This window comes from Triticum urartu, chromosome 3A, assembly GCF_056163025.1.
Source record: "Triticum urartu cultivar PI428250 chromosome 3A, HENAU_Tu73, whole genome shotgun sequence".
Lineage (NCBI taxonomy): Eukaryota > Viridiplantae > Streptophyta > Magnoliopsida > Poales > Poaceae > Triticum > Triticum urartu.
In genome coordinates, this window is record NC_141875.1 from 79,952,749 (window position 1) to 79,970,393 (window position 17,645).

The 17,645-nt window shown below is 45.6% G+C and overlaps 2 long non-coding RNA genes across 3 annotated transcripts; both read left to right on the forward strand.

The window, feature by feature from the left end:
- Positions 1 to 3,470, forward strand: LOC147978676 (uncharacterized). The gene is made up of 3 exons (XR_015618231.1): positions 1 to 421; positions 1,790 to 1,864; positions 3,167 to 3,470. It is a non-coding gene; the product is annotated as an uncharacterized LOC147978676 (long non-coding RNA).
- Positions 3,471 to 6,752: 3,282 nt separating this feature from the next.
- Positions 6,753 to 10,611, forward strand: LOC147978677 (uncharacterized). 2 transcript variants are annotated; one of them, XR_015618229.1, is made up of 3 exons: positions 6,860 to 7,277; positions 8,910 to 8,984; positions 10,288 to 10,611. It is a non-coding gene; the product is annotated as an uncharacterized LOC147978677 (long non-coding RNA). The 2 variants fall into 2 exon arrangements; XR_015618230.1 differs by lacking the exon at positions 8,910 to 8,984 and having other exon boundaries at positions 6,753 to 7,277.
- Positions 10,612 to 17,645: the final 7,034 nt, after the last annotated feature.

Consider the following 17,645-nt stretch of genomic DNA (forward strand, 5'->3'; position numbering starts at 1 on the left):
AGAAGGAGGCAGAGGCCATGGCGTGGCCTCAGCACACCCGCCCATGGCGCGCATGGCCACACGTCGAGCATCCGTCGGCTCCCCGCCGTCGGCAACACCTACTTGACTTCATCGACCCCCTGGCGAACCCTAGCCCCCACTCACCCCTCTCCTTCGCTCACCCTCCTCTCTCCCGCGCGCAACAGAGCCACCGCCGCCATGGTTCTCGTCGTCCTTGCGCACACCGAGCTCTCCGCCCCCTAGGAACTTGCTGGTCCGCTTCCCCGTCGTTGACCACGTCGTCTGTAAGGCCCAGCTCAGGCGAGGACGCCTCCAAGCCCGGGGTCGACCGCCTTCTTCAACCTCTGCCCGTCGGCGATCTCCTTCAATCCGCTGCCGTTCGTCCACCCCGGCGTCCATGAGCCGTCCGCACGACCTCACGGTGAGCACCACATCAAAAGCCCCCTGATTCCCATTCGATTCCTCCCCGTAGCTGTCATCCCTACCTGTAGCGTTGACCCCGTCCATCCCATGCTCCGGCCGCTGCCGTTTAGCCGCCTCGCGCTTCAGCCGCCATCGATGGGGGTTCGCCCCGTCCACCCTCACGCTTGACCGTCCACACATGGTCGCGCTCGCGCACTCGCTCGCGCCGTGCCTACCTCTGCTTCCCTGCCTCGGTTGACCGCGCTCGTCGCGAGCTCCCAGCCGCCCCGGCCGCGCCCGCGGGTGCGTGCTGCGTCGTCACGCACGCCCGGGCCGTGCCCCGTGCGCAGCTGCTGCGCTACTGCCGTGCTGCTCACCTGCTGCGTTGCTGCTGCCTGCCGCTACGCTCGACTGCTGCCGTGGGCGCCCGTGCAGCCCCGCGCCTCCGCCCCTCGCTGCTAGTTGCGCTGGTGCTCACTGCTTGGCCGTTGCTTGCTGCTATGCGTATCTGCTACTCCGCTGCTCTGCTTGCTGTGCACTGCTTGCTACTGTAGCTGTTACTCGTTAGCTTTTTAATTTCTACATTGACTAAGCCTCTAAACAGCCCTTAATCAGCGGTTAAATAGTTGTTAATATGTGTAAAAATAATATGAGTAGATAGTACACTTGATAAGTCTTAAATGTTTTCATTGGACCAAATCCACTAGATGCATGGATTAAATTCTATGAAAATCATAAATTGCTATAATCTGTTAAACAGAGAACATATTTAACCTCTAGCATTGTGTGCGTGCTGTGCGTGTGGCCGGCTGGGTTCTGTGCCTAGTAGTGGCCGGCCCTTGTTAGTACTAGGTTTATGCACTAGTATTAATTAATTAATTAGTGCTAAGTTTTAGTTTAGTAGTAGATGATATGTAGGCCCCATTAAATAAGTTAGGTTTATTTAATTGTTTCGATAAATAGTCCATGATATGTGGGTCATAGCTCTTTTTTTGACTAGTCAAATTGACTTGGTCAACTTGAATTAAAAGTAATTTAGAAAATCTAAAATATTGTTAAATCTTTGAAAAATTATAAAAAATAATCCGTAACGCGGATGAAAAAGTTTTATACATGAGAGTTGCTCAGAACGACGAGACGAATCCAGATACGCAGCCCGTTCGTCCGCTGCACATCCCTAGCATAGCGAACTCGTAACTTTCCCCCTCCGGTTCACCTGTCTGAAAACGCGAAACATCGGGGATACTTTTCCGGATGTTTCCCCCCTTCGCTGGTACCACCTCGTACCGCATTAGGGCACACCTAGCATCACGCTTTGTCATGTCATGCATCGTCATGCATTTGTTTGCATTATATTTATTGTTTCTTCCCCCTCTTCTCTCGCTAGACACCGAGACCGACGCCGCTACTACCCAGTACGACTACGGTGTTGACGACCACTCTCTCTTGCCAGAGCGACCAGGCAAGCCCCCCCTTGATCACCATATATCGCTTACTCTCCTCTATACTGCTTGCATTAGAGTAGTGTAGCATGTTACTGCTTTCCGTTAATCCTATCCTGATGCATAGCCTGTCATTGTTGCTACAACTGTTGTTACCTTTACCTGCAATCCTAATGCTTAGTATAGGATGCTAGTTTATCATCAGTGGCCCTTCATTCTTGTCCGTCTGCCATGCTATACTATCGGGCCGTGATCACTCGGGAGGTGATCACGGGTATATACTATATACTTTATATATGATACTTGAGGTGACTAAAGACGGGTCGGCTCGTAGGAGTACCCGCGAGTGATCCACGGATTGGGTCCGAAAGGACGTTTGTCCCGACGGCCCTCTGAGTGGATCTTTGTGACGAAGCGACAGGGCAGGTTGAGACCACCTAGGAGAGAGGTGGGTCTGGCCCTGGTCGGCGTTCGCGGTTATTTCAAGATAACACGTTTAACGAGATCTTGGTATTTGATCTGAGTCTGGCTACTGGCCTATACGCACTAACCATCTACGCGGGGACAGTTATGGGCACTCGACGTCGTGGTATCAGCTGAAGCCTTCGTGACGTCAGCAACTGAGCGGCGCGCACCGGATTGGACTGGAACGCCTGCTAGGCTAGGTCTGCTTCCGGCCGCCCACGCAACGTGCGGGTGTGCTAAGGGCGATGGGCCCAGACCCCTGTGCGCTTAGGTTTAGAACGGCGTGCTGACCTCTCTGTTGGTCTAGGTGGGGCTGCGACGTGTTGATCTTCCGAGGCCGGGCATGACCCAGGAAAGTGTGTCCGTCCAAATGGGATCGAGCGTGTTGGGTTATGTGGTGCACCCCTGCAGGGAAGTTAATCTATTCGAATAGCCGTGATATTCGGTAACAGGACGACTTGGAGTTGTACCTTGACCTTATGACAACTAGAACCAGATACTTAATAAAACACACCCTTCCAAGTGCCAGATACAACCGGTGGTCGCTCTCTCACAGGGCGACGAGGGGAGAATCATCGGTTATGATTGTGCTATGCGATGTTACTTGGTGAACTTACCATCTACTCTCGTCTCCTGCTGCAAGATGGAGGTGGCCAAAAGCGTAGTCTTCGATAGGACTAGCTATCCCCTCTTATTCCGGCATTCTGCAGTTCAGTCCACATATGATACCCTTATGCTATTTGATACCAATGCATACATATGTAGTGTAGCTCCTTGCTTGCGAGTACTTTGGATGAGTACTCACGGTTGCTTTGCTCCCTCTTTTCCCCCTTTCTATACCCGATTGCCGCGACCAGACGTTGGAGCCCAGGAGCCAGACGCCACCGTCGACGACGATGACTACTACTACTCGGGAGGTGGCTACTACTACGTGCAGCCCGCTGACGGCGACCAGGAGTAGTTTAGGAGGATCCCAGGCAGGAGGCTTGCGCCTCTTTCAATCTGTATCCCAGTTTGTGCTAGCCTTCTTAAGGCAAACTTGTTTAACTTATGTCTGTAATCAGATATTGTTGCTTCCGCTGACTCGTCTATGATCGAGCTCTTGTATTCGAGCCTTCGAGGCCCCTGGCTTGTAATATGATACTTGTATGACTTATTTTATTTGTAGAGTTGTGTTTGTGATATCTTCTCGTGAGTCCCTGATCTTGATCGTACACGTTTGCGTGTATGATTAGTGTACGATTGAATCGGGGGCGTCACAAGTTGGTATCAGAGCCGACTGCCTGTAGGAATCCCCCTTTCACACTCCTTGGCCGAAGTCGAGTCTAGTCGATGAAAACTGTTTTACTAACATGGCTGTGTGCCTTATGGGCCACGTCGCCATTGGGTGGTGTTAGGATCTTTTACTTCTCGTCTATACTCTGTGACTCTGATCTCTCTTCTATTCGGGTTAAATGATTTTGCTAAAATCTAACTCTAGGTTCTCGTTACCACTTCCTGCCGGAGAGCCCTTTCATTACGGATGATCGACTGCTTCAACGGAAGATTTTGAAAATACTTTCCGATATTCTCTCGAGACCTTGTGCCTGTTGCTTTTGCAATTCCCTACCACCGAAAAATCCCTATGGATAAATACTTACACCTGTCGTTTTTATTTTTATTCCCAGTTGGTCTTGTTATTACAAGATACCTCAAAATACTCGTCGTTGTTTCGATAATCCTTTGAGCTTACTGCCTTGCTGTTCTTTGTCACCTGAATACCCCTATAGATAATTCTCGCACTTATCGAGTATCCGCTCATCCCCAGTTGTTCATGTGTTTCACAATGGTCTTCGAAATACTATTCGATCCCCCAAAAATCCTTAGTAGCTTATTGCTCTGCAATACTTGACTGCTTGCATGATGGATGCTTTCCATATGTCTGGCAATATTCGTTAGTATCCTTAGGCATCGTCATTTTGACCCCTTCCAGGATATCAATTGAATTCATGATGAGAAGTACCATCCTTGCCCTCGATGATTTGTGTTATCATCGACCACTTTATTGCCTTCCGTTCAACACAAACTTGTTCGTGTTTCATGATATACCTTGAGATCCTTGCTATCTAGCATTAGTTCTTTACCTTGGTCAAGAATGTCGTGAGAATTTCACCACCTTTTAAGAATTCTTGATACAAGTGATACTCCTTGCCATATCCGTTCGCTCCTTGGTCCCCGTGTTGTTTCTAACCGGAAAACCATCAATTGAACTATGACGTGCGAATTCAGAACTTCTAGCAAGCCTATTACTTTGAAGTTAATGGATGACATTTCAATGTGAGACCATTGGTTATCGAATCACCATTCTGACATTGATCATGCTACCTAAGCCCGTATTTTGGGTGCACCTTTCAACCAATGTTTAATTGTCTATGTTTCCCTCTAGCATACATCATTATATCATTTTATCTGACTAATGTTATCTCCTTGTTCACATAAATTATGGAAATCTATCTTCTTGGAGATCTCAATAAATTGTCGCCGAGTCAATCAGCCACCTCCTCACCTATCCTCGATTTAATAATGAACTCTTGTTTTCGAACTCGCTTCCATAGTTCAATTCCCGAGAATTTTACAATGTCAACTCGACAATTTGTGTTGCACCTTTCTTCTCGGGCATCCTGAGTCTGAGGTATCCTAACACCAATCAGACTTGAATCTCGGTCATATATGATGGTTGGAACATATTAACAAAGACTTATAACATTGGTCTTTATATGACCCGGTAAGGTGATGTCATTCCTAGCACACCTGGCCGAAGGACCTATTGTTATCATTTCCTTTTTAGCAAGGTTAGCCATTCTTCCATGAGGAAATTGTAAGGCTTATTCTATAAGTTGTTCCTGGTGAATCCTTTGAGTATCCAAGGTCCGACCTTGCTTGAAGACCATGTCAATGCTATCTCGAAGCATGTTTGTGGTACTTCGATTTTCAATAAAAACATTTGTAGCACAATGCTAAATTTTTCTTATCAATTATCCAAACACCTTTGTATGGGTAATGTCATGAAATTTCTCTCACCTTACCTAGAGAGTTTCCTACATTATATCCTGTCATGGATATCATGCTCGGCTTGTCCTTGGGAAGGATATACCCCTAATATTCCATTATTTGGTTTAACCTTTCTTGTGATCTATATGATCTAAGCAGTAATATTCTCCTGCTTATGTATATACCTCGGTGTACAATTCTGTCAGCAAGACCCTGTTACTATTGTTGATGACATTTCGGTAGCCACCAATGGACGAGAACCTTGCCTATTGGCCCGCCTCGTTCAACGAGCAGGAACATGGTTCTCTTCGTCCCTCGCCCTTGGTATCGATGTTGTTGCCGACATAACTGACAGACTACCCTCTGATACGCCTTACTATCATGACCGTGCAAGATGTCGGCCCCCTTCCTACTTTCAACCACATGGTGGGCCCATAACCCACAGTTCCACAGGATTGAAACCTGACTCTCCTGTACACCCTGCTGCCAACATTATTCCTAGAGCTTGACTTCGTATGTAGTTCACGGGCCACCTGCCTAGTGATCTATTCTGGTATCAGACGCAATACTTATTCCCATTGCTCTGAACCCTTTCACATTTCGTATCAGGCAACGAACGCTTGCCTATGCGCTTGAAGCTTCTACTTTGCACCTTCTTACTTTGCTCTCGATAATTTCTTAAGTTTCAATTCGAGAGTTACTTTTCGCCACCTTCCCTATTATTATCTACCGGTTAAGCAACCGTGCAGAGTTTCGTTCCTTTGAGTTACCCCTTATCATTTTACGTAAGTATGATGGGTTCCCGAAGAAAGGATGTCGACTTCATCACGATGACCTGGAGCAGAGGAATGAAGGCATCAACGTATTGGATTGACCTCTTCGAGAAGAGCAACCAACACCGAGAAGACCCGTTAGAATTTCGTAACCAAATCCCTTCCCCCTTGCTCCCCTCTTAAATCTCAGGACGAGATTTCTTGTAGTGGAGGAGATTTGTACACCCCATTAGTTAAGCTACCGTAACCTCCCCTCTAATCTTGCCAAGTCATCATGTTCCTCAAGCTTAAGTGCCACTTGCTCACGATCAAACTCAAATTCAAATTTAAATCAAAGGTCCAATTTCTATTTCTTCAAACTGTCCAACAAAAATGTTCATTGGGTTGCAGATAATCACTATTTAACTATCATGTGGAAACAAACATTATTTGAGTTAATAAAATACCCTTAACCTATTTAAAATAGGGCTAGCAACTTTAATTATACGCACTTAAAATTCAAAACATAAATCAAACAAATTACTTTAGACCCCACACTTTTTGTGGGAGCCCAGTATATTACATAGTAATTATGCGCAAAATTTTCATTTAAAACCAAATTCATTTGGTGGATGAGGTAAATAGAATGGTAGCTATTTTTTTTTACAAAAAAATGTAAATAAGAAAAACTACTATGCACTGCAGCCCACTGCTACAGTGCAGCCCAGCCCACATCGGCTGGCCTTTTCATCTACATCTCAACAGAGAAGGAGGCAGAGGCCATGGCGTGGCCTCAGCACACCCGCCCATGGCGCGCATGGCCACACGTCGAGCATCCGTCGGCTCCCCGCCGTCGGCAACACCTACTTGACTTCATCGACCCCCTGGCGAACCCTAGCCCCCACTCACCCCTCTCCTTCGCTCACCCTCCTCTCTCCCGCGCGCAACAGAGCCACCGCCGCCATGGTTCTCGTCGTCCTTGCGCACACCGAGCTCGCCGCCCCCTAGGAACTTGCTGGTCCGCTTCCCCGTCGTTGACCACGTCGTCTGTAAGGCCCAGCTCAGGCGAGGACGCCTCCAAGCCCGGGGTCGACCGCCTTCTTCAACCTCTGCCCGTCGGCGATCTCCTTCAATCCGCTGCCGTTCGTCCACCCCGGCGTCCATGAGCCGTCCGCACGACCTCACGGTGAGCACCACATCAAAAGCCCCCTGATTCCCATTCGATTCCTCCCCGTAGCTGTCATCCCTACCTGTAGCGTTGACCCCGTCCATCCCATGCTCCGGCCGCTGCCGTTTAGCCGCCTCGCGCTTCAGCCGCCATCGATGGGGGTTCGCCCCGTCCACCCTCACGCTTGACCGTCCACACATGGTCGCGCTCGCGCACTCGCTCGCGCCGTGCCTACCTCTGCTTCCCTGCCTCGGTTGACCACGCTCGTCGCGAGCTCCCAGCCGCCCCGGCCGCGCCCGCGGGTGCGTGCTGCGTCGTCACGCACGCCCGGGCCGTGCCCCGTGCGCAGCTGCTGCGCTACTGCCGTGCTGCTCACCTGCTGCGTTGCTGCTGCCTGCCGCTACGCTCGACTGCTGCCGTGGGCGCCCGTGCAGCCCCGCGCCTCCGCCCCTCGCTGCTAGTTGCGCTGGTGCTCACTGCTTGGCCGTTGCTTGCTGCTATGCGTATCTGCTACTCCGCTGCTCTGCTTGCTGTGCACTGCTTGCTACTGTAGCTGTTACTCGTTAGCTTTTTAATTTCTACATTGACTAAGCCTCTAAACAGCCCTTAATCAGCGGTTAAATAGTTGTTAATATGTGTAAAAATAATATGAGTAGATAGTACACTTGATAAGTCTTAAATGTTTTCATTGGACCAAATCCACTAGATGCATGGATTAAATCCTATGAAAATCATAAATTGCTATAATCTGTTAAACAGAGAACATATTTAACCTCTAGCATTGTGTGCGTGCTGTGCGTGTGGCCGGCTGGGTTCTCTGCCTAGTAGGCTAGCTATAGTGGGAGTAATTTAGGTAGTAACTTAACACATCCCAAGACAATTTTACTTATGTGGCAATTATTTAATGAAGAAAAAGGTGCTTGGAGTAACATAATATGTTACTGTAACATAGCGCTTCCCGAGGTAAAATTAGTCTATAAAGCAATAAATGAAACAAACTATGACACTACTACTAAGATACTTTGCACTATGGGGATAGTAACTTAGACTAGTGGCATGCATATGACACTAGTCTAAATTACTCCCCACTATGACGCCGTAGTGGCCGGCCCTTGTTAGTACTAGGTTTATGCACTAGTATTAATTAGTGCCAAGTTAATCTAGTAGTAGATGACATGTAGGCCCCATTAAATAAGTTAAGTTTATTTAATTGTTTAGGTAAATAGTTCATGACATGTGGGTCACTGCTCTTCTTTTGACTAGTCAAATTGACTTGGTCAACTCGAATTAAAAATAATTTAGAAAATCTAAAATATTGTTAAATCTTTGAAAAATCATAGAAAATAATCCGTAACTCGGATGAAAAAGTTTTATACACGAGAGTTGCTCAAAACAACAAGACGAATCCGGATACGCAGCCCGTTTGTCCGCCACACATCCCTAGCATAGCGAACTCGCAACTTTCCCCCTCCGGTTCATCTGTATGAAAACGCGAAACACCAGGGATACTTTCCCGGATGTTTCCCCCCTTCGCTGGTACCACCTCGTACCGCATTAGGGCACACCTAGCATCACGCTTTGTCATGTCATGCATTGTCATGCATTTGTTTGCATTATATTTATTGTTTCTTCCCCCTCTTCTCTCGCTAGACACCGAGACCGACGCCGCTGCTACCTAGTACGACTACGGTGTTGACGACCACTCTCTCTTGCCAGAGCAACCAGGCAAGCCCCCCCTTGATCACCAGATATCGCCTACTCTCCTTTATACTGCTTGCATTAGAGTAGTGTAGCATGTTACTGCTTTCCGTTAGTCCTATCCTGATGCATAGCCTGTCATTGTTGCTACAACTGTTGTTACCTCTACCTGCAATCCTAATGCTTAGTATAGGATGCTAGTTTATCATCAGTGACCCTTCATTCTTGTCCGTCTGCCATGCTATACTATCGGGCCGTGATCACTCGGGAGGTGATCACGGATATATACTATATACTTTATATATGATACTTGAGGTGACTAAAGACGGGTCGGCTCGTAGGAGTACCCGCGAGTGATCCACGGATTGGGTCTGAAAGGACGTTTGTCCCGACGGCCCTCTGAGTGGATCTTTGTGGCGAAGCGACATGGCAGGTTGAGACCACCTAGGAGAGAGGTGGGCTTGGCCCTGGTCGGCGTTCGCGGTTATTTCAAGATAACACGTTTAATGAGATCTTGGTATTTGATCTGAGTCTGGCTACTGGCCTATACGCACTAACCATCTACGCGGGGACAGTTATAGGCACTCGACGTCGTGGTATCAGCCGAAGGCTTCGTGACGTCAGCAACTGAGCGGCGCACATCGGATTGGATTGGAACGCCTGTTAGGCTAGGTCTCCTTCCGGCCGCCCACGCAACGTGCAGGTGTGCTAAGGGCGATGGGCCCAGACCCCTGTGCGCTTAGGTTTAGACCGGCGTGCTGACCTCTCTGTTGGTCTAGGTGGGGCTGCGACATGTTGATCTTCCGAGGCCGGGCATGACCCAGGAAAGTGTGCCCGGCCAAATGAGATCAAGCGTGTTGGGTTATGTGGTGCACCCCTGCAAGGAAGTTAATCTATTCGAATAGCCGTGATCTTCGGTAACAGGACGACTTGGAGTTGTACCTTGACCTTATGACAACTAGAACCTGATACTTAATAAAACACACCCTTCCAAGTGCCAGATACAATCGGTGGTCGCTCTCTCACAGGGCGACGAGGGGAGGATCATCGGTTAGGATTATGCTATGCGATGTTACTTGGTGAACTTACCATCTACTCTCGTATCCTGCTGCAAGATGGAGGTGGCCAGAATCGTAGTCTTCGATAGGACTAGCTATCCCCCTCTTATTCCAGTATTCTGCAGTTCAGTCCACATATGATACCCTTATGCCATTTGATACCAATGCATACATATGTAGTGTAGCTTCTTGCTTGCGAGTACTTTGAATGAGTACTCACGGTTGCTTTGCTCCCTCTTTTCCCCCTTTCTATACCCGATTGCCGCGACCAGACGTTGGAGCCCAGGAGCCAGACGTCACCGTCGACGATGACTACTACTACTCGGGAGGTGCCTACTACTACGTGCAGCCCGCTGACAGCGACCAGGAGTAGTTTAGGAGGATCCTAGACAGGAGGCCTGTGCCTCTTTCGATGTGTATCCCAGTTTGTGCTAGCCTTCTTAAGGCAAACTTGTTTAACTTATGTCTGTATTCAGATATTGTTGCTTCCGCTGACTCGTCTATGATCGAGCTCTTGTATTCGAGCCTTCGAGGCCCCTGGCTTGTAATATGATGCTTGTATGACTTATTTTATTTGTAGAGTTGTGTTTGTGATATTTTCCCGTGAGTCCCTAATCTTGATCGTACATGTTTGCGTGTATGATTAGTGTACGATTGAATCGAGGGCGTCACAGTCGCCTAGGGCAGGGGCAAGGATGAAAAAAAGACTCAAGTAAAATGAGTATTTCACACATGCTTGTTTCACAGGCACACAGTCCCAAACTTTCCCTTGAGCGCAACAAGCAATTGTGGGTAACTACCGTCATTGTATTCTCCACTTTAGCACTCCACACTATTTAGTCATGACCTCATACTCTTGTCAAATCTTGTCATAGTTGCAAAGATCAATTACTTCGTCACAATCTCCGAATAGACCCTCCATCCTTCACGTCTTAGGCTTGGTTTTGCTCGCCAATGACTTTGCTTTTTGTCGGCATTGAACTACCAATGTGTGTGTGTTTTTGTTGACTCTGTATCTGAGCCTAGGTGTGTATTCATGATGATATGTATTCACTTTATGCTACTTGCTACAGCTGGAGTTAATTAAGGATCACCATTTGTCAAGAAAAAAACTTTGCCCCATAGTATTTGCTGGATGGACATATTCTGCCCTCCGGTGTTGCGACTACCCCGAATTCTGAGGAGCTGGATTCCCTGACGTACAACCCCCTAACATTGGGCCATTGACGTGTGATCCCGGGTTCACATGTTAGTTGGCCACAAGAGGCGTGTCTAAACTCCGAATAGAATATACACTTTCCCAGAGTCATATTGAGCATATCGGGCTCTCTTTCGCCAAGATCATGCCCTCTTCTCTAAATCATGCATGATGCAGTGTCTCCTTTCGTCTCTCCGGTTTGCCCCTCTCCAAGAAGACGCTGCGCTATGGCTTGCTCTCCATCATAGTACAACTCAGGCGTCTTCATGGCGATGGCTACGCTCCACGTGCACCAAAAAAAGTTAACCAAGACTGGGTCGTGCAGAACAGATTCCACATGCATCACCACACAAGCGGCCACCACAAATAGGCAGGTATCGATCGGGCAGAGACAATACGCACCGTGAGCTCTGGATCATACAAGATGCCAAATCAAGACATGTACAGGACATCACAAAAAATAGGCACATGATTTAAGCTCTTCTTGAAAGTAGTTGATGAAGTGTACTATTCTTCTTGAGGATGAACAACTTGGAACTGGCCAGTGGCTGATTATTTCAACAGATTCTACATATTCCGAGATTCGTTGGTGAATAGATGAAAGCTCTGTTGCAGTTTGCAAAGGAAAAGGAAAGGCGGGAAGATATGCCAAGGCGCCTAATGGCAACGGAATAACAAAGTACACTTTTCCCATCAGTGCACGTTGATGTTTCTACGGGAAGATATTGTCACCGTCCTTGCATTGTTTTTCTCTTTTTTGAAAGGGTCCTTACATTGCTGCTACTGCTACGACTCGATGCCTTTCCACATTATCAAAAATAAGAAAGGCAGGCAAGAAGATGGCAACTGGCAACACACTATAACAATAGTACAATGTACTCACGAAAAAAAAGAAAAAATAGTGGAATTTTGCCATTAATGTACGTACGTTGGGTTTACTATGGGAAATTTGTAGTATAGCATGTCATGATTTAGTTAATAGCTTGTGAGAAAAATGTCAAAAGAGGAAAATGTCAGTTAAGCAAGATAGCTCGAAGGCTTCAAAAAGTAAAAAAGAAAGCTCGATCAAGGCACCGACCATGCATCGTTTGAAAACAAGGGCACCGTCCTTTGCTGTTATGCTACAAGTACACGATGATTTAATTATTGCGTTGTTGATATTGGCCTATGCATTGCTTCTAATTTCTTGAAATGACTTCTGGTTAGTTTACACAAATAGTTGTGAATATGCCATGCCGTCCTGTTTTCGTACATATTCCATCCTCGTATCATGTGTTTGCCTTACATCCAAATAGTGTCTATCAGTATCATGCATGAATGAGTTATGTAGAGTGTATTTTATTGCCTTTTCTTGTCGATTTTACTTGACAATGCAAAATCAATAAAGCGGAAGGAAATTAGCAAGGCAATGTATAATGATGCTCCTTCCAACCAACTGAAACAGAGGACCTCTACAGATTCTACTCCGCCACCCCAACGAGATTTGGAAGACAACACATGCATAGACACTCAACATAGCTGTGTTGATGATGAGCACGTCTCCCCTAGTCCACCATCACAGGTGCTCCCTCTAACTTGGCACTGTTATATGTGGTTGCATGGTATGTATGATGTCTGGCTTGTATTGCTTCTAATTTTGTTGAATTCCATATGCTTACTTTACACATTACACTTGTGAATAAGACACGTATTCCTCTTTCTAGAACATACAATATCTGTCTATCACACCATGTTCTTACATCAAAGTACTACTGTTGTGTAACCTACAACAATCATTTATCATAAGACACATTTAACTTTGGAGTGTGATATAGCTTACATCTCGTATTCCTTTCTAGCTTGTACTACTTCTAATTTGTTGAAATGACACTTATGATGAGACAATTTTAACTTGGTAAAGTGATATTCGTTGCATCTTTCCTATGGTGTCTAGGTTTCATTGCTTCTAATTTTTTGTAATGCCTTCTGCTTAGTTTACACATAATAGCTGTGAATATGCAATGCTATCCTTTTTTCTTACACATTCAATTGTCCTATCATGAGGTCGCCTTACATTAAAGTAGTGCTCGTCAGCATCCTGCATCAATGAGTTCTGAAAAGTGATTTTTTATTCATTTTTCTTGTGGATTTGACTCGGCAAGGCAATAAATTAAGTAAGAGGAAGGAAAAAAAATTAAGGCCGGGACTGATGGCGGTCTTCCGACGAAACCGACATCCCAGGTGCTTTCTCCAGCTTGGCAGTGTGATATTGTCTTGCATGTTGCATAGGGTGTCTAGCTTGTAGTGCTTCTAATTTTATTAAATTACTTCTGCTTAGTTTACACAAATAGTTGTGAATATACCATGTCGTCCTGTTTTTCATACATATGCCCTCCTCGTATCATGTGTTTGCCTTACATCAAAATAGTGACTGTCAGTATCAAGCATGAATGAGTTCCGAAGAGTGAATTTTATTAATTTTTCTTGTCGGTTTTATCTGACAATGCAAAATCAATAAAGCAGAAGGAAATCAGCAAAGTAGTGTATAATGGTGCTCCTTCCAGCCAACTGAAACGGAGGGCCTCTACAGATTCTACTCCGCCACTGCAACTTCTCGAGCTTGCGTTGATTTTTCCCTTAAAGAGGAAAGGGTGATGCAGCAAAGTATGGATAAGTATTTTCCTCAGTTAAGAACCAATGTATCAATTGAGTAGGAGGCACAAGCAAGTCTCCAATCTCTGCACCTGCACAAACTAACAAACACTTGCACACAACGTGAAAAAAGGGTTGTGAATCCCTTCACGGTCACGAACAAGAGTGAGATCTAATAGAGATAGGTATAACAGATAAATAAAAGAGCGAACTAAAGTAGATATAAATAAATTGCAGCAAGGTATTTTTGGGTTTTTTGGTTTATAGATATGAAAATATATGATGGAAAATAGACCCGAGGGCCATAGGTTTCAATAGAGGCTTCTCTCTTAAAAGAAAACATACGGTGGGTAAACAAATTACTGTCGAGCAATTGATAGAAAAACGCAAAGTTATGACGATATCTAAGGCAATGGTCATGAATATAGGCATCACGTCTGTGTCAAGTAGACCGAAATGATTCTGCATCTACTACTATTACTCCACACATCGACCGCTATCCAGCATGCATCTAGAGTATTAAGTTCATAAGAATGGAGTAACGCCTTAAGTAAGATGACATGATGTAGAGGGATAAACTCAAGCAATATGATGAAAATCCCATCTTTTTATCCTTGATGGCAACAATACAATCGTGGCTCGCTACCCCTACTTTGTCACTGGGTAAGGACACCGCAAGATTGAACCCAAAACTAAGCACCTCTCCCATTGCAAGAAAAACCAATCTAGTTGGCCAAACCATATCGATAATTCAAAGAAAAATACAAAGATATCTAATCATGCATAAAAGAGTTCAGAGAAGACTCAAATAATATTCATAGATAATCTGATCATAAATCCACAATTCATCGGATCTCGACAAACACACCGCAAAAGAATATTACATCGGATAGAACTCCAAGAACATCGAGGAGAACATTGTATTGAAGATCAAAGAGAGATAACACGCCATCTAGCTACTAGCTATGGACCCGTAGGTCTGTGGTAAACTACTCACGCTTCATCGGAAGGTCAGCCAGGTTGATGTAGATGCCCTCCGTGATGGAATCCCCATCCGACAAGGTGCCGGAAAAGGCCCCATGATGGGATCTCACGGGAACAGAGGCTTGCGGCGGCGGTAAAGTATTTTGGTGGATGCCTCTGATGTTTTGGGAATATTTGGGAATTTATAGTGCAAAAATAGGGTTAGGGGACTCCCGAGGTGTCCACAAGCCAGGGGTCGCCCCCCTTGGAGCGCACCCTGAGGGTTTGTGGGCCCCGCGGGACACTTCTGGTCCTCTCTTCAAGCTATGTGGGTGTCTTCTGGTCCAAGAAAAATCACCGCGAAAGTTTTATTCCGTTTGGACTCCGTTTGATATTTCTTTTCTGTAAAACTCAAAAACAAGGAAAAAACAGAAACTGGCACTAGGCTCTAGGTTAATAGGTTAGTCCAAAAAATAATGTAAAATAGCATATTAATGGATATAAAATATCCAAAATAGATAATATAATAGCATGGAACTATCAAAAATTATAGATACATTGGATTCGTATTAGCCACCCCCAACAAGATTTGGAAGACAACACATGCATAGACACCCAACGTAGCTGTGTTGATGATGATCACATCTCCCCTAGTCCACCGTCACAGGTGCTCCCTCTAACTTGGCACTGTTATATGTGGTTGCATGTTATGTATTATGTCTAGCTTGTATTGCTTCTAATTTTGTTGAATTCTGTAAGTGCATCTAGTGCCCCTTAGTGATTTTGGTTACTGAAGACTTATAGGTTAAGGGACTAATGTTTTTTTGAGTGTACACAGGTCTATAAGTCTATGAGGAGTTTGATATTTACAGAGAAAGTCGACCCCTAAAAATGAAGTTCTTCGACTGAAGACTTTGGACTTCTGAAGACCTTCTGAAGACTTTGAAAGTGAAGAAATTGGTGCAAATCCTGAAGACTTGGTATTCATTCGAGGAACATGAAGCATGAAGACTTTTGTTTTTATAGTTTCATTTTCTCTTTTTTAGTCGTAGGAAACACCGTACTGTTAAAGGGGGTCGAGGAAATACTAAGAAAAAATTTGCATGTGATGCTCAACTCAAAATCCTACACCTACCAATCCCTTCGAGTGAAGCCATTGGAAATCTCATACAGTTCAATCATATTCTTCAGTGACAGAGACGAAGTCCTTCTGATCTCGAAGGAATTTGTTCTGACTGAGGAGGTAGGAATTCGCCAGTGCGGATTGCCTACATAGTGAGGAACATGATAGCCCTGAGGATTTTTCTACTCAAAATTCCGACCGTTGCTATGCTATGCGCCAATTGTCCCAAAATATCTACCCACCTAACGGTCATATCATTGAAGGGCTTTTATGTCTTATCATGTCGGGCTGCTCCCTAGGCTATAAATAGCCGCCCCCTACAACCACTAGCTGGTTGGCTGCTCTGAGAGAAACTGACACTTGTCATTTGAGAGCATCCCATCCTCCGAGGACTTTGAGAGAAAATCATCAAGTGAGGAAAACCCAAACCCAAACACCTACAAACCCCAAGTGATTGAGCATCACTGAAGAGATTGATCCTGCGTGGATCCGACGCTTGTTACCTTTGAAGACTGTACTTCTTCCAGATGGTTAGGCGTCAAGGTCTAGAGCATCTAAGAGGAATTGTGGATCACCGAGTGACCAAGTTTGTGAAGGTTCGTAAGTCACCTGAAGACTTACCACGAGTGATTGGGCGAGGTCTGTGTGACCTTAGCTCAAGGAGAATACGGTGAGGACTGTGTGTCCTCAGGTTTAAATACCTAGCCGCTCCAACCAGATGTACAACTGAGATAGCAGTTGGAACTGGTCTACCAAATCATTGTCTTCACCAAGCTCACTGGTTCTATTTCCTCAACTCTTTCATTTCCTCATAACTGTGTTGAGTGCTTGTTCATATCTGTGTTTGAAGACTTCGACTGAAGACTTTCTCAAATTCCTCAGTTCAATTTCTTCAGTCTGTTTGTCTTCATCCTGTGTTATCATGTGCTTACGCTTTCTGTACTCTGTGCTTGTCTTCATTTCATCATGATGACTAAGCATGTGTTTTGTTATGTTTACTTTTGAGTACTTATTCCGCTGCTAGTAGTTCTTCGCTAAGGAATTTCCTCACCTGCAAATTCCTTAGTGAAGAATTCATAAAAATCACCTATTCACCCCCCTCTAGTCGATATAACGCACTTTCAATTGGTATCAGAGCAAGGTACTCCCTTGTTCTGTGTGATTTTGGTTTAACCGCCTGGAGTTTAGTTATGTCGACCGCAGGTATGATCAAGGTTTCTGCTGGGTGTCCTACCTTCGATGGGACGGACTACCCCTACTGGAAGAATCAGATGCGCATGCATCTTGAGGCAATTGATAACGATCTCTCGTACGTTGTGGAGAATGGTGTTCCCTCTGTCACTCCCACCATCAATGCTGCTGCTGTGAAGAGATTCAAGCAACTCGACTCTCAAGCGAAGAATATCATATGTGGCCATCTGAGCAAAGGATAGTATGGCAGAGTGAGTGCTTTGGAGACAGCCAAGCTTATCTGGGACAGGCTGTCCAAGGTCAATGAAGGAGTCTCAACATAGCGCGACTCTCGAGTTGATGTTCTTCGCAATCTCTTCAACCGCTTCAAAAGACTCGACAATGAAAATGTTCAACAAACCTTTGATCGCCTCACTGACATCTCAAATGAGCTTCAAGCACTTGGTGCCACTGACATCACCGACCATGAGGTGGTGAAGAAATTGCTGAGATCGCTTGATTCCTCATTTGATACTCTGGCATTG